At 36.8% G+C, this 22099-nt stretch overlaps 1 pseudogene; it reads left to right on the plus strand.

Moving 5' to 3' along the window:
* Nucleotides 1–904: 904 nt before the first annotated feature.
* On the plus strand, nucleotides 905–15861 carry LOC129619554 (lysosomal-associated transmembrane protein 4B-like; annotated as a pseudogene).
* Nucleotides 15862–22099: the final 6238 nt, after the last annotated feature.

Raw genomic sequence — 22099 nt, forward strand, 5'->3', positions numbered from 1 at the left:
CCAGGCTCCTCTTTTCATGGGATTCTCCAGGCAAGAATACTAGAGCGGGTTGTCATGCCCTCCACCAGAGGATCTTCCCAAGAATGCTGGAGTGGGTTGCCACGTCCTCCTCCAGGGGATCTTCCTGACCCAGGGATCAAAGATGCGTCTCTTGCGTCTCCTGCATTGGCAGGTGGGATCTTTATCACTGGTGCCACTTGGAAGGCCTTACTAGCATTACTAGACCCATTTAATAATAAATGTGTGTGTGATGTGCTCAGTTGTTTCCGACCATTGGAGATCCTATGGACTATAGATTGCCAGGCTCCTCTGTCCGTGGGATTTTCCAGGCAAGAATACTGGGGAGGGTTGCCATTTCCTTCTCCAGAGGATCTTCCCAACCAGGAGTCAAACCTGCGCCTCCTGCATGTCCTGCCTTGGCAGATGGATTCTTTTACCACTGAGCCATTTGGAAAGTCCTTAATAATAAACAGAATGCAGCAAATTGTATGAATATGAAATGAATTCATCTTTTTTGTGATATATATCAAAGACATATACTAATATGGAAAAAATTTAGAATTTCAAGTTTGAATAAGCTTGATTTTTTGTGCTTATCACTTTTGTGCTTTAGATAATCTACATTTGGGAAGCTGAGATCAGATATAATTTTTACTATTAGAATACCAGTTAGTGTTAAGATTGTTGTAACATTTGTGTCTCAAGAAAACACCAAGGTTGATATTAACACCCATGTTGGTCAAAGTGAAAGCCTCTGAGTTGTTTCAAGGTACAGTATCACCAGAATGAACCCATGCCTGTCACAGGCCCACGGGAGTAATTAGCCTTTCTAAACTTAGCCTTTTCTAAAGCTTGGTTGCCTAAATTATGATGTCCATGGTATCTGGAAAAGTCAGCTGTGAAAATGGCAGTAAGGTATTTATACTGCAGATGTAGACATAGGCTTTCTTGCTAGACCCTCCAAAAGAATGACACTAAACCTATTTTCTAAAGTAGATCATCTAATATCACATAAAATCATATAGAGCAAGGAAAATATAAATATTCTTAATTATTCATTTAGACTATCTATACTGAAAATGAGGAAATTTAAATTCTCACTCTACCTGTATCAATGTATGTGTCTGTAAACTTCCTGACAAAGCTTGAGTGTGTATCTTTTACTAGAAAGCACACTATAGCAAAATCAGGGCCTCATCAATTAATACTATAATCATGACCACACAGAATCATCAGTCAGTTCAGTTCAGTCCAGTCACTCAGTCGTGTCTGACTCTTTGAGACCCCACGGACTGCAGCATGCCAGGCCTCCCTGTCCATCACCAACTCCTGGAGTTTACTCAAACTCATGTCCATTGAGTCGGTAATGCCATCCAAGCATCTCATCCTGTCATCCCCTTCTCCTCCCACCTTCAATCTTTCCCAGCATCAGGGCCTTTTCAAATAAATCAGTTCTTCACATCAGGTGGCCAAAGTATTGGCATTTCAGCTTCAGCATCAGTCCTTCCAATGAATATTCAGGACTGATTTCCTTTAGGATGGACTGGTTGGATCTCCTTGCTATCCAAGGGACTCTCAAGAGTCTTCTCCAACACCCAGTTCAAAAGCATCAATTCTTCAGCACTCAGCTTTCTTTATAGTCCAACATGACTATGTCCATACATGACTACTGGAAAAACCATAGCTTTGACTAGATGGACCTTTGTTGGCAAAGTAATGTCTCTGCTTTTTAATATGCTATCTAGGTTGGTTATAACTTTCCTTCCAAGGAGCAAGTGCCTTTTAATTTCATGGCTGCAGTCACCATCTGCACTGATTTTGGAGCCCCCCCAAATAAAGTCTGCCACTGTTTCCATTGTTTCCCCATCTATTTGCCATGAAGTGATGGGACCAGATGCCATAATCTTTGTTTTCTGAATGTTGAGCCAACTTTTTCACTCTCGTCTTTCACCTTCATCAAGAGGCTCCTTAGTTCTTCTTCACTTTCTGCCATAAGGGTAGTGTCATCTGCATATCTGAGGTTATTGATATTTCTCCTGGCAATCTTGATTCCAGTTTGTGCTGCATCCAGCCCAGTGTTTCTCATGATGTACTCTGCATATAAGTTCAATAAACAGGGTAACAATATACAGCCTTGATGTACTGCTTTTCCTATTTGAAACAAGCTGGTGGACCATATCCACTTCCAACTGTTGCTTCCTTACCTGCATACAGATTTCTCAAGTGCCCACTTAAATATGAAAATTAACCTATCACTCAGAAGAGTTATTCAGAATTTCTTTAAATATTAGACTTTACTTGGTTCTGCAATTTGAAGGTTTTTGGAGGATGTGTTGTTTGAACTATTATCTGCAATCTAGATAGAAAAGAGTTTTGGCATAAAATGATGAGTGTAAATGATTTCCAGGAAGAGAGAACACAGAATCAAAGTCGCCAAACTGTGAAAACTTAAAGTTCTCAAAAGATGCAGTGTCTTCCAATTTGGCTAGAATGTTGAGTTATTAACTGAAAAAAGTTGGAAATTAGGATAGGAAATTTTGTTTAGTAGCAGATTCTGAGGGGCCTTAGATGTACAATTCATCATTTTGGTCTTTCTTCTGCAGGTAATATGGACTTGTTGAAAAAGAAAATCTGAGTAGAACAATAATAACCTAAAGAGAAGCAATTCCAGTCTGTCATCTGTTCATGAAAAAAAATTTTCTGTTGCTACTGAAGAGAACAGATAAGGTATCAACATTCTACTAAGGCTTCATTGGCTCCCCAAATACATAGCAACAAAGGCAAACAAATTCCAAAGTAAACTTAGAAATATAGATTAATGAAAACATTTACATTATTTGGCTACTAGTTATAGATTTAAAACTACCTAAATCACACAATATACACTTCAGTTGTTTATCATATTTGCTATATTGAGTGGGTGTGTATATGTGGAATTTAAGTATATCGTTGAATTAATTTTATCTTTTACTTATTTGTCTATCAAAGATAACTGCTGTGTGGGATTTTTCATTCTAAAAGACAATTTGTTTAACATTTTCAACATATAATTATTTGACTATTAAGACCACATTAGAAAAACTAAATTACTCCTTAAACAGCTTATGTCCTCTGATCATTCCTTTTGAAAAACTCTTATATTCAGCATCAAAAACATTTACCCATTTCAGAGAAACCAAAGTTCAATACACATGAATCTATACCATGTTGATGGTATTTTACATATTTGATACTGCTTTAGTTATTTTGCCTATTTCACAAACTTAATTTGAATCTCATCAGTACTGCTTTTGCTCTAATTAAATATTAGTGCTATAAAGCTTAAGAAAAATGACACTCAAAATAGAACCATCCTTTATCTTCACTGGTCCCTTTCATAGCCTTCCTACCTACCAGAGTCACCTTGCCAAGTGTCAAATACATGGAAATACTTGATGGAATTTTAAAAAAAGTTATGAGAATGTCTCTAAATGCTCTGAGGAAATGATACAGGGAAAGGAGATCCTAATCTAAATTTATACTACTGAATTTTGAAGACTCTAAAAAGAATATGCTAGTTTGAAAACAGGCCTGAGGTTTTGATTTGTTTGTGCTAAAGTAAGGCACAACATTAACAAACAAAAGAGGAAAAGAAATATGATCATGTCAGGAGAGACATAAAAAATATTTGAAAAGTTCAACATCCATTCCTGATAATGTACTTGAAAATTTGGAATTGAACAGTTTCAGTTTGATAAAGATTATCTATGAAAAACTTACAGCTAATGTTATGCTTAATGGTGAAATACTGATTCTTTATTACTGAATAATAAAGAAAAAAGTAGAAATCTATTGAAAATAGGAAAATGACAGAGAAAAGTCAATAAAACAGAAAGCTGACTCTGAAGAAAAGCAGCATAATTGATAAACCTCTAGAAAGACTGACAAGGATTGAAAGAGAGAAAATGAAAATAATATCAAGAATGACATGGGTGTTATTTACTATAGATCCTGAAGCCATTAAAATCATAATGAGGGAATACACTCATAAATTCAAGAATTTAGGGGAAAAAGACTAATTTATTAAATAGATCAGTAGCAAGAATGCGTCATAAACCAAGGATTATGCATAATAAAATTCTGTATAACTGAATGCTTTTTAAAAAGGTTTATGGCTTTGTATTGTACAAAATATTATGTATTTAAGGAAAAAGTTAAATTTAATGTAGGGTACTTATTCAGGCTATGTTTATACATCATCTTATATGTATATAAAAACATTATATAAAATATTTTTAAAATCCTAAATTGTTTCTTTCTTTATGATAACTATTTGAAAGCATTATTTAGTTTACTCCCCTTTCATCCCAGTAAGTCTTCGATTAACTTTGCTTTGCCTTCATCCACACTGAAATTGTTTCTGTCATAATGACCTGCATGCATACAGAGGGTCAGGCTCATTCTTTTGTTCTGAGTGACATGGAAAACGTTTAGAAGATTTGGTCCAATGTGTTAAATAATCTGAATGTTTTGGAAAACAAAACAAAAAAAACCTAATTTGCTGTACCAGTATCTAGGCAGATAAGCAAAGAAAGGGATTCAAGCTGTAATGAATGATTAGGACAAATGGTGCTGATATGTGACATAATATAAAGCCAAAAATTTGTTATTGGCTTGCAATGTGAAGATCGTCTGTGACCTTAATAGAGTGAGATATGTTGAGCAATGAACGCCCAAGAGAAAATAAAAGAGAAACTTAGACAGTCCTATTTTTTAGATTTTCTAGTTAAGAAAATATTCCTTTGTATTGAAGCCATTTTGAATTGGATTTCTATCTTGTTATAGCAAAAGGGGCTCAGTTAATTTTTTATTGGAGTATAATCGCTTTACACTGTTGTGTTAGTTTCTACTGTACAGCAAAGTGAATCAGCTGTACATATGCAAATATCCCCTTCTTCTTGGGCCTCCCTCCCACTTCCCCCTCATCCCACCCATCTAGGTCATCACAGAGCACCGAGTTGAGCTTCCTGTGCTTTAGAGCATGTTCCCACTAGCTGTCTATTTTACACATGGTAGTGTATATATTCAATCCTAATCTCCTAATTCATCCCCCCTCCCTTCCCCCACACCCGTGTCCATATGTCTGTTTTCTACTTCTGGGTCTCTATTTCTGCCCTGGAAATAGGTTCATCTGTACCAAACAAAGCAAGATATTAAGCTAATTACCCATTTAACAGTGACAGTGAGGCTGTGCTCATAGAAAAAATATCCTTACAGGACTACAGTGTAGACAATACTCTGTTCACAGAAACAATTGCTTTTTCATCAAAATTCCTTGTCCTGATTATTAATGCCATTATAAGAGCTATGCAGTTGGATGTTTGAATGATTTATCTCCAATATAGAGCTTGTTAATGCTTCAGTGTAAACCTCTCAGACCTGTCACCATCTTTGTTTAGAACAGTAATATCATGTGGTTTAGCTTCTGCTCTTTTGTGTGTAGTAAGCTAATCACTGATTGAAAATGTGCATAACTTTGTTTTATGCTATTTTATATTTCACAGCAATATCCCTGTTAACATCTGTCAAAGTTGCTATGGAAACTGAAGCATAACATACCATATTATACATACAGATTTAACATTTTGTTTTATATCCTTTCTGGTGGAAATTTTGTGCATATGTTCAGTTTTATATTACTCTGTATTTCAATGTCTTAATTTTCTTTTAATAAAAGCAGAAGTCATTTGATATGCTAATACACTGTCAAATGTAGGGAATTTCTTTCAACCTTTAAAACTATTTTGACTTTATCGTTTTAGCAAATAGAGTATATGGGAAAAGGCAATTAAAGCAAATTATGCTTTAGAACACACTTTCCCATATCTAGAAATTAGAAAGCAAAGTCTAAATATTTGAAATTAATAATTACTTAGAAAATATTTGAATTATTAAAAAGATTATGTCATCCAAAAAGAGATTGTGATGTTGTTTAAGAGACAAAATGATCTTTAACCTTCAGGGTTTTATTGAAAGTACTTTATGGTAATATAGGAATCAGGGTAACAACCTATGATATTTCACTTTTGCAAATTAAATGTTATTGGAGTATAGGTGTTTTAATATGTTGTGTTTGTTTCCACTAAATAGCAAAGTGAATCAGTTATACCTATATATATGTCCAGTCTTTTTAGATTTCCCTCCCATTTATGTCACCACAGAGTATTGAATACAGTTCCCAGTGCTATACAGTAAGTTCTTATTAGTTACTTATTTTCTATATTATTATTGGTTTTTAGTCTCTAAGTCATGTCTGATTCTATTGCAACCCCATGGACTGTAGCCTGCCAAGCTCCTCTGTCCATAGGATTTCCTAGGCAAGAATACTGAAGCGGGGTGCCATTTCCTTCTCCAGGGTATCTTCTCGACCCCAGGGATCAGACCCATGTGTCTTGCTTTGGCAAGTGGATTCTCTACCACTGAGCCACTAGGAAAGTTCATTTTATATACAGTAGTATATATTAATATATGTCAATCCCAGTCTCTCGATTCACTTTAAAATAAAAAAAAAGCAAGTGGAACAAAGGAAACAAATTAGACTTATAAAACAATCATTTAAAATTATTTAACTGCGTATAGTGAGTTGTTTCTCTCAAGATATTTACTGATTACTGAGTTGAGTTGTTAGTGGATTACTGTTAATATTGCACTTTGCAGCGTAGTTTAAAACTATGGTCTTTCAGGTCATTTCAACCAGTTTTAGGTCTTTGTGGAGGACTGGAACCTGAAGATGGGGAGATGGTCTGAATTGTATTACCCATCTGGCGTGTCACAGAGCATTCCACATTGACCGTTAATTGTATCACTGAGCAGTATATTTATAATCAATAACATTACAATTTCACTTCAAAAATAATAAAACAATTGTTTAAATGCTAACTCCAAATTTTAAGAAAAAAAATCTATTACATTGTAGCTAAATTCTATTTTTAAATGCTTGATTCCTTTGTTTATTTTTCCTGAGTTGTTTCATATCTATTTTTGTTAAGGACTCAATTCCTGTTCTTCAGGTCAGAGACTTGTCTTCTACACATTCATTTGATACACAATAGGCCATGCTTTTGACACTGTATTAAAAATCTCCCTCTAACCATCGTGGGGTAGACAGAATCTAAGGCGCCCCCCTAATTTCCTCCTGTTGGTGCACACAAGCTGCACGACCTGGAGAATGGAGAAGACCTATGAATATGATGGGTTATTACTCCCTTGATTAGGTTGTGCTGTGTGGAGGGACATTTTCCTGCTGACTTTAAAGAAGCTGCGGTATTGTGACAGGGCCACGTGGCTAGGATCTGAGGGTTGTCTCTAAAATCTGAGATCAGTCCCTGGGGACCCCAGTCCTACAGCTGCAAGAGACCTAGTTCTGCCAACAACCTGAATGAGCTTGGATGAAGACTCTGAGCCCCAGATGGGAACACAGCCTAGGCCAAAATCTTGGTTACATCCGTGTTAGACCCCAGCAGAGACCCCAGCTGCATTGTGCCTGGACTTCTGACCTACAGATACTGTGAGACAGAAAGTGGATGTTGTCTTAAGTCTCTAAGATTGTGGTAATTTGTTTGCAGCAATAGAAAACTAACACAATCTGAGTTCCTTTTCTGTATTCTTTTCATTCCTTTTCAGCCATAGATTAACTAGTAGCAAGAGTGCCCTACATGATTAATCTCAAAATGGGCAATTTAGACAATAATTGTAATGGAAACTTGACTAATCAAGTGCTGCTTATCAGAGCCACTTCTACATTTATATGTGTGTGTTTTCTAAATTCAGATATAATGTTTTTAAAATTCCTTGTTGTTCTGTTGCTAAGTTGTGTCCAACTATGCTACCCCATGGACTGCAGCATGCCAGGCTTCCTTGTCACTCCCGGAGTTTGTGAAAACTCATATCCGTTGAGTTGGCGATGCTATCTAACCATCTAATCCTCTGCCAACCCCTTCTCCTTTTGCCTTCAACCTTTCCCAGCATCAAGGTCTTGTCCAATGAGTCAGTTCTCCACATCAAATGGCCAAAGGATGGGAGCTTCAGCATCAGCCTTTCCAATAAATTTCAGGGTTGATTTCCTCTAGGATTGACTGATTTGGTCTTGCAGTCTGAGGGACTCTCAAGAATCTTCTCCAGCATCACAATTCAAAAGCATTAGTTCTTCAGCTCTCAGCCTTCTTTATGGTCCAACTCTCACATCCATACGTGGCTACTGAAAAACCATAGCTTTGACTGTATGAACCTTTGTTAGCAAAGTGATGTCTCTAGTTTTTAATACTCTGTCTAGGTTTGTAATAGCTTTCTTTCCAAGAAGCAAGCGTCTTTTAATTTCATGGCTGCAGTCACCATCTGCAGTGATTTTGGAGCCCAAGAAAATAAAATCTGTCACCGCTTCCACTTTTTCCCCTTCTATTTGCCATAAAGTGATGGAACCAGATGCCATCATCTTAGTTTTCTGAATGTTGAGTTTCAAGCCAGCTTTTTCACTCTCCTCTTTCACCCACATCAAGAGGCTCTTTAGTTCCTCTTCACTTTATGTTACTGAGAGTGGTATCATCTGCATATTTGAGGTTGTTGATATTTCTCCTGGCAATCTTAATTTCAGCTTGTGATTCATCCAACTTGGCATATTTCTCATGATGAACTCTGCATATAAGTTAGATAAGCAGAGTGACAATATATAGGTTTGATGTACTCTTTTCCCAATTTGGAACTGGTCTGTTGTTCCATGTCCAGTTCTAACTGTTGCTTCTTGACCTACATACAGGTTTCTCAGGAGATAGATAAAGTGGTCTGGTATTCCCATCTCTTTAAGAATTTTCCACAGTTTGTTGTGATCCACACAGTCAAAGGCTTTGGCTTAGTCAATGAAGCAGAAGTAGATGTTTTTCTGGAATTCCCTTGCTTTCTCTATGATCTAGCAAATGTTGGCAATTTGATCTCTGATTCCTCTGCCTTTTCTAAATCCAAGATTTACATCTGGAAGTTCTTGGTTCATATACTGCTGAAACCTATCTTGAACGATTTTGAGCATAACCTTACTAGCATGTGAAATGAGCACAATATGTCTTTAATTGTTGCTTAAATATTTTCATAAAGTTAGTTTTATGAAATTGCATTGATATAAAAGTCATTGTTTATGTGGAAGTTTACCTGTCGTGGGCCGTGATTATTTTTCCTTACTAAATGTGACCAGCACTTTGTGTCTTAAGGCAGAGTTAGATTTTGTCATGGCAAAAGGCAGAAGTTATATGTTGATAATATTACTTTGACAATTTACTTAAACCAAGCTGTCTTAGATTAGATTGATATTATCAAGGTTGAATAATAGTTGAACTGGTTGTAAGTTGGACCCATTTGAAGTTCCTGCTTTTTACTTTATTCACACATTATCATCTCACCTCAGTCAACTAATTCTTCATTGTAAATAGACTGCTATATGTATAAAATCAAAGTCATTTATAGAGGTTAAAAATTAAAAATGAACAAATTTACATCAAACAAATGCAATAAAAATTATGCTCCAAATCTAAATATTGGTATCAGATGCTGCTGCTGCTGCTGCTGCTAAGTAGCTTCAGTTGTGTCTGACTCTGTGAGACCCCATAGAAGGCAGCCCACCAGGCTCCCCCATCCCTGGGATTCTCCAGGCAAGAACACTGGAGTGGGTTGCCATTTCCTTCTCCAATGCATGAAATTGAAAAGTGAAAGTGAAGTTGCTCAGTCGTATCTGACTCTTAGCAACCCCATGGACTGCAGCCTACCAGGCTCCTCCATCCATGGGATTTTCCAGGCAAGAGTACTGGAGTGGGGTGCCATTGCCTTCTCCAGAGGTATCAGATGAGAAAGAGTTTAAAGAAAAAGAAAAGCATTAAAGTGAACAAAGTGGTTATTTTTTAGTAGGTGAAAGATACCAAAATACAATGAAATTCTAACAAAATGAAACTTTTACAAAGCAAGTAGAATATCAAAATCCATGAAAGAAAATACATTATAAATCAAGGAGAAAAAAAATACCCCACAACTGTTGAGGAAGACTTCTATACAATACAATACAATTCAATACAATACAATACTCTCTAATTATTTAAAAACAGATAGGTTAAGTTAGTCAGACAAAGGAAGACAAATATCATATGATATCACTCACATGTGAAACTAAAAAGAGAGAACAGATAAATTTATCTACAAAACAGAAATACAATTATGGATGTAGAAAACAAACAGAGGGGGAAGGATAAATTGGGACACTGGGATTGAAATATACAGACTATTATGCACCATCCTGCTCGGTGTCTGGTACCTGATCCTCAATGCGTGGTACTGCTGATTCTGTTGAACACCCTGGCTGATCCAGATCATTACCACTTTTCAAGTTCTGAACTCAGGGGTGACTTTGAGTTCATGGATGATGCCAACATGTGCATTGCCATCGCGATTTCTTTTCTCATAATCCTTATCTGTGCCATGGCTACGTATGGAGCATACAAGCAACACGCAGCCTGGATCATCCCATTCTTCTGCTACCAAATCTTTGATTTTGCCCTGAACACCTTGGTTGTGGTCACCATACTTGTTTATCCAAATTCCATCCAGGAATACACACGACAGCTGCCTCCTGATTTTCCTTACAAAGATGATATCATGTCAGTGAATCCTACCTGTTTGGTCCTCGTTATTCTTCTATTTATCAGCATTATCTTGGCTTTTAAGGGGTACTTGATCAGCTGTGTTTGGAACAGCTATCGATATATCAATGGCAGGAACTCCTCTGATGTCCTAGTTTATGTTACCAGCAACGACACTACGTCTTCATTCCAGCTTGTGCTTCATCCCCCTGGGCATTTCATATGATGTACTCTGCATATCGGAGAAGGCAATGGCATCCCACTCCACTACTCTTGCCTGGAAAATTCCATGGGCAGAGGAGCCTGGTAGGGTGCAGTCCATGGAGTCGCTAAGAGTTGGATACGACTGAGCGACTTCACTTTCACTTTTCACTTTTCACTTCCATGCATTGGAGAAGGAAATGGCAGCCCACTCCAGTGTTCTTGCCTGGAGAATCCCAGGGACGGGGGAGCCTGCTGGGCTGCTGTCTATGGGGTCACACAGAGTCGGACACGACTGAAGCGACTTAGTAGCAGCATATATAGAATTATTTATTTTAAAAATTATTATTTAATTTTATTTATCTATTCATTTTTTTGATGGTGTAGCATGCAGGATCTTAGTTCTTGGACCATGGATCAAACCTGTGCCTCCTGCAATGGAAGCCCAGTGTCCTAAGCCCTGGACAGCCAGGGAATTCCCAAGTCTAGCTATTTAAAGCAAAAGGCATTTGACTCAGATAATTTAGTTCACACAAAATGGCTGGAAAGAGAATGGAACTGGGCTATGATTCCCAGAATCACACTGCTCAGTGGGCCTGCAGGGTTGCTACTACCTTTGCCGTGATCAGAGAAGTGGGTAATTATGCAAACTCCACCTGAACTGTCAAGTTCAAGAGCACAACCCTGGAGCTGTGATCCAGCATCAGGAGACTGCTGCTCATGCCTCCATTGCAAGTGCTTGTAAGCTTAGTGACCTGGCACCGAGGCAATACCATCTTTGTCCTTACTTGCCAGCACAAGAGACAAAATAAGAAGTCCCCTGCTTCACCTGCACCTACCCAATCTTGAGGATTGGATCAAGGATCTTACATTTTCAGTGTGATCTATTTCACATCTACATTTGAAATTGCCAGTTAACCTTGGAAATACGGATTTTAGCTTTCCAGACTTCGTAGTTCTAAAAAACTCTTTAGGAAATAGAGAGAATGGCTACTTTGTGCCAGATTGATCATGTCTACCATGTCTTTGAGACTAAAACAAAACTTTAAAAATAATGAGTGTGTATTTGAGTCAAAATATATTTATTTTAATGCTAATAAATGGAGTTATGCAAATCAGTCTCAGACCATGAATTAATAAAAATGGTAATCTATAAAATGGATGTACGCCAAAGAATTGATGCCTTTAAATTGTGGTGTTGGAGAAGACGCTTGAGAGTCCCTTGGACTGCAAGGAGATCAAACCAGTCAACTCTAAAGGAAAGCAACCCTGAATATTCATTGGAAGGACTGATGTTGAAGCTGAAGCTCCAATCTTTTGGCCACCTGATGCAAAAAGCAGGCTCATTGGACAAGACCCTGATGCTGAGAAAGAATGAAGGCAGGAGGAGAAGGGGGCAGCAGAGGATAAGATGGTTAGATAGCATCACTAACTCAGTGGATATGAATGTGAGCAAATTCTGGGAGATAGTGAAGGACAGGAAAGCCTGGCGTGCTGCTGTTCATGGGATTGCAAAGAGTTGAACATGACTTAGGGACTGAACAACAACAACAAAGCAAATAAAAAGAGCCTCAAAGATTGGAATTAGAAATTGTCCTGTGAAATTTTGGGATCAAGTATGAAATTGAATCTATAGGACCCTTATAAAATAATGATGATGAAAGGTCACACAGTAGCATTTTCAGAATGAGATGAAGGATGTAGAGAGTCAAATATATAGCATTAAATGGTTCCATTCTCAAAAGATCTGAATTCCTGGTCTTCTCTTTGACATCAGGTACTCAAAATAACTTTACCTTCAAATTAAAATAAGAAATGAGATAGTTTTTATATACCAAGTTTTCAATTTTTGAAACTGTAATTTTCAGAGTCATCAAGGGCAGAGTGACAATGATATATTGCATACTGAGAAAAATTATAAATTCATACAAAAACTTTGAAGGGTAATTTGGCAATGTGTATCAAAAGCCTTTAAAATGAATAAGCTTTGATTCAGTGTTACCATTTTGGAAACATTATCCCAGGAAGATAGAAATATACACAAAGAGCTAGGAATAGGTTAGCTAGTAAAGCACTATTTAGCAAAACTGTTTAATATTAGTGAAAGGTTAGATAAAATATGGTATGGTATTAGTTCAGTGCTCTGTAACTTGAAAATAGTGTTTTGGAAAATATATTTAATAACTTGGAAAATATTCATTATATATTATATAGATGTTCATTTATTATATATGTAGAGAATAGTTTACAAAATAACATGGAAAACATGATACACACACACACACACACACACACACATATATAAAATCTAAAATAATACTGGAAAGCTAATGGAAGTGTATTAACAGTTTTGTAACTGTGGTTGATAATATCAGTCAAGATAGGTTGCATTATAGTTTGGAAACAAGAAAAACTGAAATCCCAGTGGTTTAATATACAACGGTTTATTTATTTGCTCTCTCTTAAGGTCTGCTGAGGGTACAGGCAACTTTTCAGGGCAGCTGTCTTCCATGTGGGAGCATAGAACCATCCGCCCGGTTGGGAGGCACTTCCTTAACAATTCTTTCCACAATTGTTGTGGTAGTGGAAGAGAGCATCTGCTCAGTCTTACAGGTACTTTTCTCCCTTGAATTTATATTTCACCCATAAGCAAGTATAAATGATGAAAAGCCTAAGTACTTCAAACTAGAATTCAAAACTTTACTCGCCCCGAATGGCTGAGTATCTCGTCATTCTAGTGCCTGAAAATTAGCTCCCAATGCATTTCCTTCCATGACAATAATGTGCCGACTTATCTGAATGCATCATTTATTCTACCAGAGTCTCAATCACACTAGCTAAAATGAGAAAGAAATAGTTACATCAAAGCCTTGATGAAAATTCTAGAATATTTCATCAATAAATAACACTGAACTGAGATGTACAGCTTATATTTGTCTCTTAGACTTCTTTGAACACAGTCTGCTTTCTCCTTTAGATAATGCTCATAAATGTTAAATGCAGTGGACTCGGGTGATTTTATAGATGGAAATCATGTTGTTTATTCCAAGCAACCTGCCTTTATTTTCCCCAATGCCATTATTTTTTTTTTTTTTTGTTGTTGTTGTTGTTCTCTTAAGTTTTGCCAGGGATTTTTATGGGCTCTAACTTTTAAGCAGTTTATAGTGCTCGCCATCAGTAGTGGGGCAGGGTAATATTTTAGTCATGTTTCTCATCTAGTGTATAACCTTGTTTTAGCCCTTCTGAGTTCTGGTATGAAATAAAATTGTTTTTTTTTTCTTAAAGAAGGAAATTTACTTTTATGTAAGTGAACTTCAAGGATGAAATCATGCCCTTTTGTTAGAACTGTATTTACAGCCACTGGGTACCATAGTTAGAAGACCACTGTAGTTGGTATATAAACATAATAAATCATAGAAAATAGGCTGACATTTGAGCAAAACCTCAAATTACTGAATCTGCAAGAGATTTAGATTTCTTCCATTAGGGTTATTCTATCTCCAAGGTGAGAATGATGTGGTGCAGCAAGGATTTTAAAATGTGTTATACAACTCTAAACTACTCATGTATTGATGAGTGACTTATTTGGAAGAGGTGAGATTGGATAAATGATGGGAAAAGAAAGACATATTCTTTAAAAGGAAAATTATCTATAATATTAAATATATAAGTTATATATGATTCCTTGATTTCTTCTGCATGTGGTTATAATCAAAACCAACTTTTCCTATTTCACATACAAAGTGAAGCTAAGAATTGGGCTAGGAGGGAATTTCAATTGGCTTTGACAGGTTGGAGTAATTTTCAGCAGGGCTTTGAGATAGTGGGTTTGCTTGGCTAATACATATTTTTCAGTATTGTCAATTGAGACAGAACCCCCAAACATTAGAAAAGTGTTTGAATACGGAGTATTTTGTGCCAGGAAGGCACATTGACTTTGGTGTACAATGTTAAGATCATGAATTTTGCTAAATAGAATTGCAAACATATGTTCAATTGTAAAGCAGGGAATGAAAAGCAAATTAAAAAATAAACAATACAAATGTGTTTCACTAAGAAGCAGTGAATAACACCAAGGGTGTTTTAAAAAATTTTAACAGTGTGCAACTACTATAACTACTTTTTGTATTGCTAATATATTAATAAGCCATACTGTTCATGCTATTTCTTTCTACTTTTTAAATAATTGACTTAAGGATATTAAATTATGAAAGCTTGTATTTTCCAGATTCAGTCTTTTTTATTACTGAAGGCATTTTAAATAAAAAAAGGAACTTCGAGGATGACTGAAAATTTAATTTAATTATTAAAATTGTCTGTTCTGAAATTTTAACTTGGCTGGATCAGAATAGTATGGATTTTGAATGAACACTGGTTTAAACTGGTTCGGACTGGGCAAAACCAGTTCAAACCAGCTCAGTTCAGTCACTCAGTCATGTCCGACTCTTTGCGACCCTATGAACCGCAGCACACCAGGCTTCCCTGTCCATCACCAATTCCTGGAGTTCACCCAAATTCATGTCCATTGAGTCAGTGATGCCATCCAACCATCTCATCCTCTGTTGTCCCCTTCTACTCATGCCTTCAATCTTTCTCAGCATCAGAGTCTTTTCAAATGAGTCAGCTCTTTGCATCAGGTGGCCAAAGTATTGGAGTTTCAGCTTCAACATCAGTCCTTCCAATGAACCTCCACAAAACAGCTCAGACCTGTTCAAATCGGTTCAGACTGGTTCAAATTGGTTTAGACTGATTCAAACTGGCTCAGACTGGCTCAAACTAGCCCAGACCAGTTCAAACAGGTTCAGACCAGTTTAAACTGGTTCAGGCCAATTTAGACTGGTTCAAACTGGCTTGGACTAGCTCAGACCAGTTCAAACTGGTTTGGCCTAGTTCAAACAGATTCAGGCCAGTTTAAACCGTTTTTGAGGAGTTGGTTCAATCTGTTTCAGACTGGTCCCAACTGGCTCAGGTTGGTTTAACTGTATTAGATCGGTTTTTATCAGAATAGACTGGTTTAGATTGGAATAGACCATGCTGGTTTAGACCAGTAGACCAGTTTAGAGTGGAGCAGATTGGAATAGACTGAAATAGACTGGAATAAACCAGAATAGACCCGCAATAATAGACTGATATAGACCTGTATTTTCAGATCATTTTCTGCCATTACTGCAAAAGTATATCCTCAAAGTTATTCTTGTGACAACTGGTGGTTAAACTCCAAATCTGAGGAGGTGTCATTTTCCTTTTTCTCAAACTTATAAACAAAAGGAAGGATTCAGTTTATTTATTCTTTCATTCACTTAATGTATGTCTTTCTCTAAGAGGTATATACTTGTCTATTTTTCTCTTACATTTGTCTTGGTAATGGAGCCTGTCTTAAATACCAAGATTCTGTAGGATAAGGACCATGCCTATTTAATTTGCTTTTAACACATCTAAACCAATGCAATAAAAATTTATGAATTGACACATGAATCTTGATGATGATGATTATAATAATTTGTTGTTTCTCTTTTGCTAATCCATTCTTGCTGACAGCAAAGTTTTGTGTATTTTTGCATACATTTTCATATTTCACAAAAATGTGAAGACATAATGCATAAAATTTGACTTCAATATTCCTTTAATTTTATCCCAATTCTCTAGCTTTTTTCTATTTATCTGCTGGAATTACAGATGAGGTCAAATCTTTAAATTCATTGCAAATTTCTCTTTGGATGTACAACACAAGTCTGTTGATTATATCATGTCAGTCACTATTAATATAAGGTGAACATTAAAGAAATGGGAAAGGAATAGTTAAAAGAAAAATGCTACAGAACAATGCATGGTATTTCTCTCCCCACATTCTAATGTAATCCATCATGACCCAGACTTTAAAAATCTGCTGGGTTCCCAGAGAATTATGAGCATTCTTTCCTTCTCTGAGATTTTCTATGTTCTAATATTTAAGAAACTTCATACTGTCTTTTTTCTTTTTTTTAACCTCAGAGAGGATCTACTATACATGCAAAAGTAACTTACAGAGAGTCACATTTCAATATAAATATGTAACTATAATAAGTATATCACTAACATTAAGTCACTAACATTGTCTTCTCATTGGAAATCATATCATTACAGTTATTAATTGATATCTGTAGGCTCTCTTACATTGCTTCACATGCTATACCTAAAAAGACTTGGATTTTCAAAAGCAGATTTCATGTTACATACATCAGCTATATGCTCATATCCCCACCTTGTATAGTTCAGCAAACAATGGATTCTAATAATAAAAATATTTAAGTACATCTTAAATATAGTTGCTATTATTAGTCAGTATTGGAAATAGATGGGGAAACAGTGGAAACAGTGTCAGACTGTATTTTTTTTTTGGGCTCCAAAATCACTCACATGGTGACTGCAGCCATGAAATTAAAAGACGCTTACTCCTTGGAAGGAAAGTTATGACCAACCTGGATAGCATATTCAAAAGCAGAGACATTACTTTGCCAACAAAGGTCCGTCTAGTCAAGGCTATGGTTTTTCCAGTGGTCATGTATGGATGTGAGAGTTGGACTGTGAAGAAGGCTGAGCGCCGAAGAATTGATGCTTTTGAGCTGGGTGTTGGAGAAGACTCTTGAGAGTCCCTTGGACTGCAAGGAGATCCAACCAGTCCATTCTGAAGGACATCAGCCCTGGGATTTCTTTGGAAGGAATGATGCTAAAGCTGAAACTCCAGTACTTTGGCTACCTCATGTGAAGAGTTGACTCATTGGAAAAGACTGTGATGCTGGGAGGGATTGGGGGCAGGAGGAGAAGGGGACGACAGAGGATGAGATGGCTGGATGGCATCACTGACTCGATGGATGTGAGTCTGAGTGAACTCCGAGAGTTGGTGATGGACAGGGAGGCCCGGCGTGCTGCGATTCATGGGGTCGCAAAGAGTCAGACACGACTGAGCAACTGAACTGACTGACTGAACTGATGGTATTCTTATGCATTAGCTTATGGAGTTAACCACAAGTCTCAAACAAAAGTTAAATTAAAAATTCCTAAACAGAAAACCCTTTAGGTAATGGATCTTTATTTATTTGCATGTTTTATACATCAATATGGCTCTCAGTGAATTCACTCTCTTATCTTCTCCTATCTTTATGCCATTTTGTCTATTCTCCCACTATTGAAATTTGGTAGCAGCTCACTTTGGGTAGATCTGAGGCTAATACTCTAGCTTTTGTGAAACAAAGGAGAGAAATTTGTTGAAAGACTATAAGTGGCTGAAATATTTTTGACAACATCCAAAATTTCAATCCTAAAAGAGCACTACCTTCACTCAGATCTCACTTAGTCATTGTTTATACAATATTGCAAAATTATATGTGCGATATATATAGGAAGTATATGTGCTCTAAAAACAAAATTGAATCCTGTCAGCTTTTTATCAAAAGAAGAGACTAAAATGAATCTACATAAAACAGACAAAACTTGAACAGCAGTGTGTGTTTTGTTTAATTTGTGTATGTAAAATAACCTGCACCTTTCAGTGGTTCCCAAGGTAACACTGGTACATCATAGTTAAATAATTGGAATTTGCAATAATTGCTTTTAGCCTTCTAGAATAAGTTAAATAATTTTAATTTCTGTTTCTTTAATGACATTTTGGAGTACCAAAAAAAAAAAAAAAAAAAACCAAAACTTTTTCAGGCAAATGTTATCTTCTTTGAGGTCAAAAATTCATGAAATTTGACACAAAAAACTTTCAAACAAATACAAGTGATACCATAACAACTGAAGAAATCTGTGTCCCACAATAAGAAAAGGTTTACTGAAAGATGGTCTATCAACCCAATAGAATGTTATTGAGTCATTTAAACTATAATAATGAGAACTATATCAAAATATGGAATGTCAACAGTGTTAAGTAAAGAAGTGATCATAGAATTACACAGACATCTGATTGATCACTGCTATTTAAAAGGAGCTTATTTGTCAATAAAGATTGGAATGAAATAAAATAAATGGAAACACAGAACATAGAGGCCATGAAGCCATGTTCACAAACTTGGAAACAGGTTTCCTAAGTTTGGGTTTCAGATTTGTTGCTTTTAAGTTTCCCTACTTTGAGCAAATTATGAAACTAAACCCAAGTGTCTTAGTTTATTCATCTGATAAACAAGGATAGATTATCTTTTCTGTATGCTGTTATAAGGATTAAACTTATAGAGTATATGTGAAAAACACTAAGAATAATGCCTGGAACATAATATTACTATATATGTTGATAAAACTTTTAAAAATAATTATATTATATTGATGAAATTAAAGGGGCTTCCCGGGTGGTGCAGAAGAAGTGAGTTTGATCCCTGGGTCAGAAAGATCCTTTGGAGAAGGAAATGGTGACTCTCTCCAGTATTCTTGCCTGGGAAATCCCATGGGCAAAGGAGCCTGGTGGGCTAGATGAGGTTAAAGGGGAATTTTGTGTTAGGTAAATTTTGAATTAGGTAAAGTGAGTTAGGTAATTTTGAATTAGGTAAAGTGAATTAAAATAAAAGATTGCATCATGTGAATTAATATCACTTAAAAAGTCAAGAAATTCCATAAATGGTTTAGAGAAAATAATGATTAAAGTGAAGTATTTTTGGATTTTGAAAGAAATACACTTAGCTACCTGGAAAGTTCAACTAATAGTTAATTTCCTAAAACACCTAGATTAGTCCAGACATTACTCTCTAGTTATTTGTCTTTTGTTTTACAAATTGCCACCATATTGTTCTCTACATTTATCCTTGGTTATGTCATGTGTGTTTGGTTTTTGCAGTTATACATTTAGTTTGTATTCACTAATATTATTCAATTTTCTCTTCACATAAATAATGACAAGTAACTAAATCCTATTGGGCTTTGACATTTTCTTTCCACAGAAAGGTTTTTAAAGTAAAAACTCAACTTCCCTTCTAAGTGTCCACACTCTACTTTGTGACTCATTTTGCTGTGATTTTCATGTAGTTTCTTCAGGTCCCTGATCTTTTCCTTTTGAGCCTCTTAGAAGGAACTTTCTGGGATCCAGAAATGCTTATGGGTCAGGTGTAAAATTCATTTATGGATACTGTAGTTTATGGAGACTGGAAACTCAGCTGCTACCATTGGCAGTTGTTAGGAAATTTCAGATTAACAATGGTCTTAACTTTATACACAAACAAAGCCTCCATAACTAAATTCAATTATCTCCACAAGTGTACCATGATTTTGGACTCTGCTGGTCCTTCATACTTTCAGTCTACCTCATGTAATGGTGTTGGCCACAGACATGGATGAATCCAGAACAAGGACACTTATTCATGGGGTGGGGAAGCCCTTTATTTGGTTATTTTCTATTAGGATAGTTGTCTCCTTCCAGTGTGGCTGTGAAGAAAAGGCTTATGGTTGTTCTTGGAAGGGAATAGCACCACTCTTAGGAAGCTTGAGTTAGGTTGAGTAGAATAGCCCTTCCTTTGCTTGTCTTACCTTGAGTTAAATTTCCCATGTTAACAGATAGAGATATGACCTTGGCAGTAGTAGAAAGGCACAGAGAAAGCTGGAGTCCTGGTTTTAGGCCTATGTAATGGTCACAGGACTGGAAAAGGTCAGTTTTCATTCCAGTCCCAAAGAAGGGTAATGCCAAAGAATGTTCAAACTACTGTACAATTGCACTCATTTCACATGCTAGCAAAGTTATGCTCAAAATCTTTCAAACTAGGCTTCAGCAGTTCATGAACTGAGAAATTCCAGATGTACAAACTGGATTTAGAAAAGTCAGAAGAACCAGAGATCTGACTGCCAACATTCACTGGATCATAGAAAAAGTGAGGGGATTACAGAAAAGCATCTACTTCTTCATTGACTACGTTAAAGCCTTTGACTGTGTGGATCACAACAAACTGTGGAAAATTCTTAAACAGATGGGAATACAAGACCACTTTACTCTCATCCTGAGAAACCTGTATGCAGGTCAAGGAGAAATATTTAGAACTGGACATGGAACAACTTGAGTACAACAAGGCTATATATTATTGCCTTGCTTATTTAACTTCTATGCAGGGTATATCATGCCAAATGCCAGGCTTGATGACTCACAAACTTGAATCAAGATTTCCAGGAGAAATATCAATAACCTCAGTTATGCAGGTGATATCACTCTAATGGCAGAAAGCAAAGAGGAACTAAAGAGCCTCTTGATGAAGGTGAATGAGAACAGTGAAAAAGCTGGCTTGAAACTCAAAGAACACTAAGATCATGGCAGCTTGTCCCATTACTTCATGGTAAATAAAATAAGAAAAAGTGAAAGCAGTGACAGATTTTATTTTCTCAGGCTCTAAAATCACTACGGATGGTGACTGTAACCATAACACTTGAGAAAATTAAGACACTTGCTCCTTGGAAGGAAAACTATGACAAATCTAGACAGCATATTAAAAGGCAGAGACGCTTTGCCAACAGAGTCCATATAGTCAAAGCTATAGTTTAGCAGAGCATTACTTTGCCAACAAAGGTTCGTCTAGTCAAGGCTATGGTTTTTCCTGTGGTCATGTATGGATGTGAGAGTTGGACTGTGAAGAAGGCTGAGCGCCGAAGAATTGATGCTTTTAAACTGTGGTGTTGGAGAAGACTCTTGAGGGTCCCTTGGACTGCAAGGAGATCCAACCAGTCCATTCTGAAGGAGATCAGCCCAGGGATTTCTTTGGAAGGAATGATGCTAAAGCTGAAACTCCAGTACTTTGGCTACCTCATGCAAAGAGTTGACTCATTGGAAAAGCCTCTGATGCTGGGAGGGATTGGGGCAGGAGGAGAAGGGGACGACAGAGGATGAGATGGCTGGATGGCATCACTGACTCGATGGACGTGAGTCTGGGTGAACTCCAGGAGTTGGTGATGGACAGGGAGACCTGGCATGCTGCAATTCATGGGGTTGCAAAGAGTCGGACACAACTGAGTGACTGATCTGATCTGATCTGATCTGATAGTTTTTTCAGTAGTCATATATGGGTGTGAGAGTTGGACCATAAAGAAGGCTGAGCTCCAAAGAATTGGTGCTTTTAAATTGTGGTGCTGGAGAAGACTCTAGAGTCCCTTGGACTGCAAGGAGATCAAACCAGTCAATCCTAAAGGAAATCAACCTTGAATATTCATTGGAAGGACTGATGCTGAAGCTGAAGCTCCAATCCTTTGGCTACCTGCTGTGAGGAGCTGATTCATTAGAAAAGACGCTGATGCTGGGAAAGATT

Source organism: Bubalus kerabau, chromosome 9, assembly GCF_029407905.1.
Source record: "Bubalus kerabau isolate K-KA32 ecotype Philippines breed swamp buffalo chromosome 9, PCC_UOA_SB_1v2, whole genome shotgun sequence".
Lineage (NCBI taxonomy): Eukaryota > Metazoa > Chordata > Mammalia > Artiodactyla > Bovidae > Bubalus > Bubalus kerabau.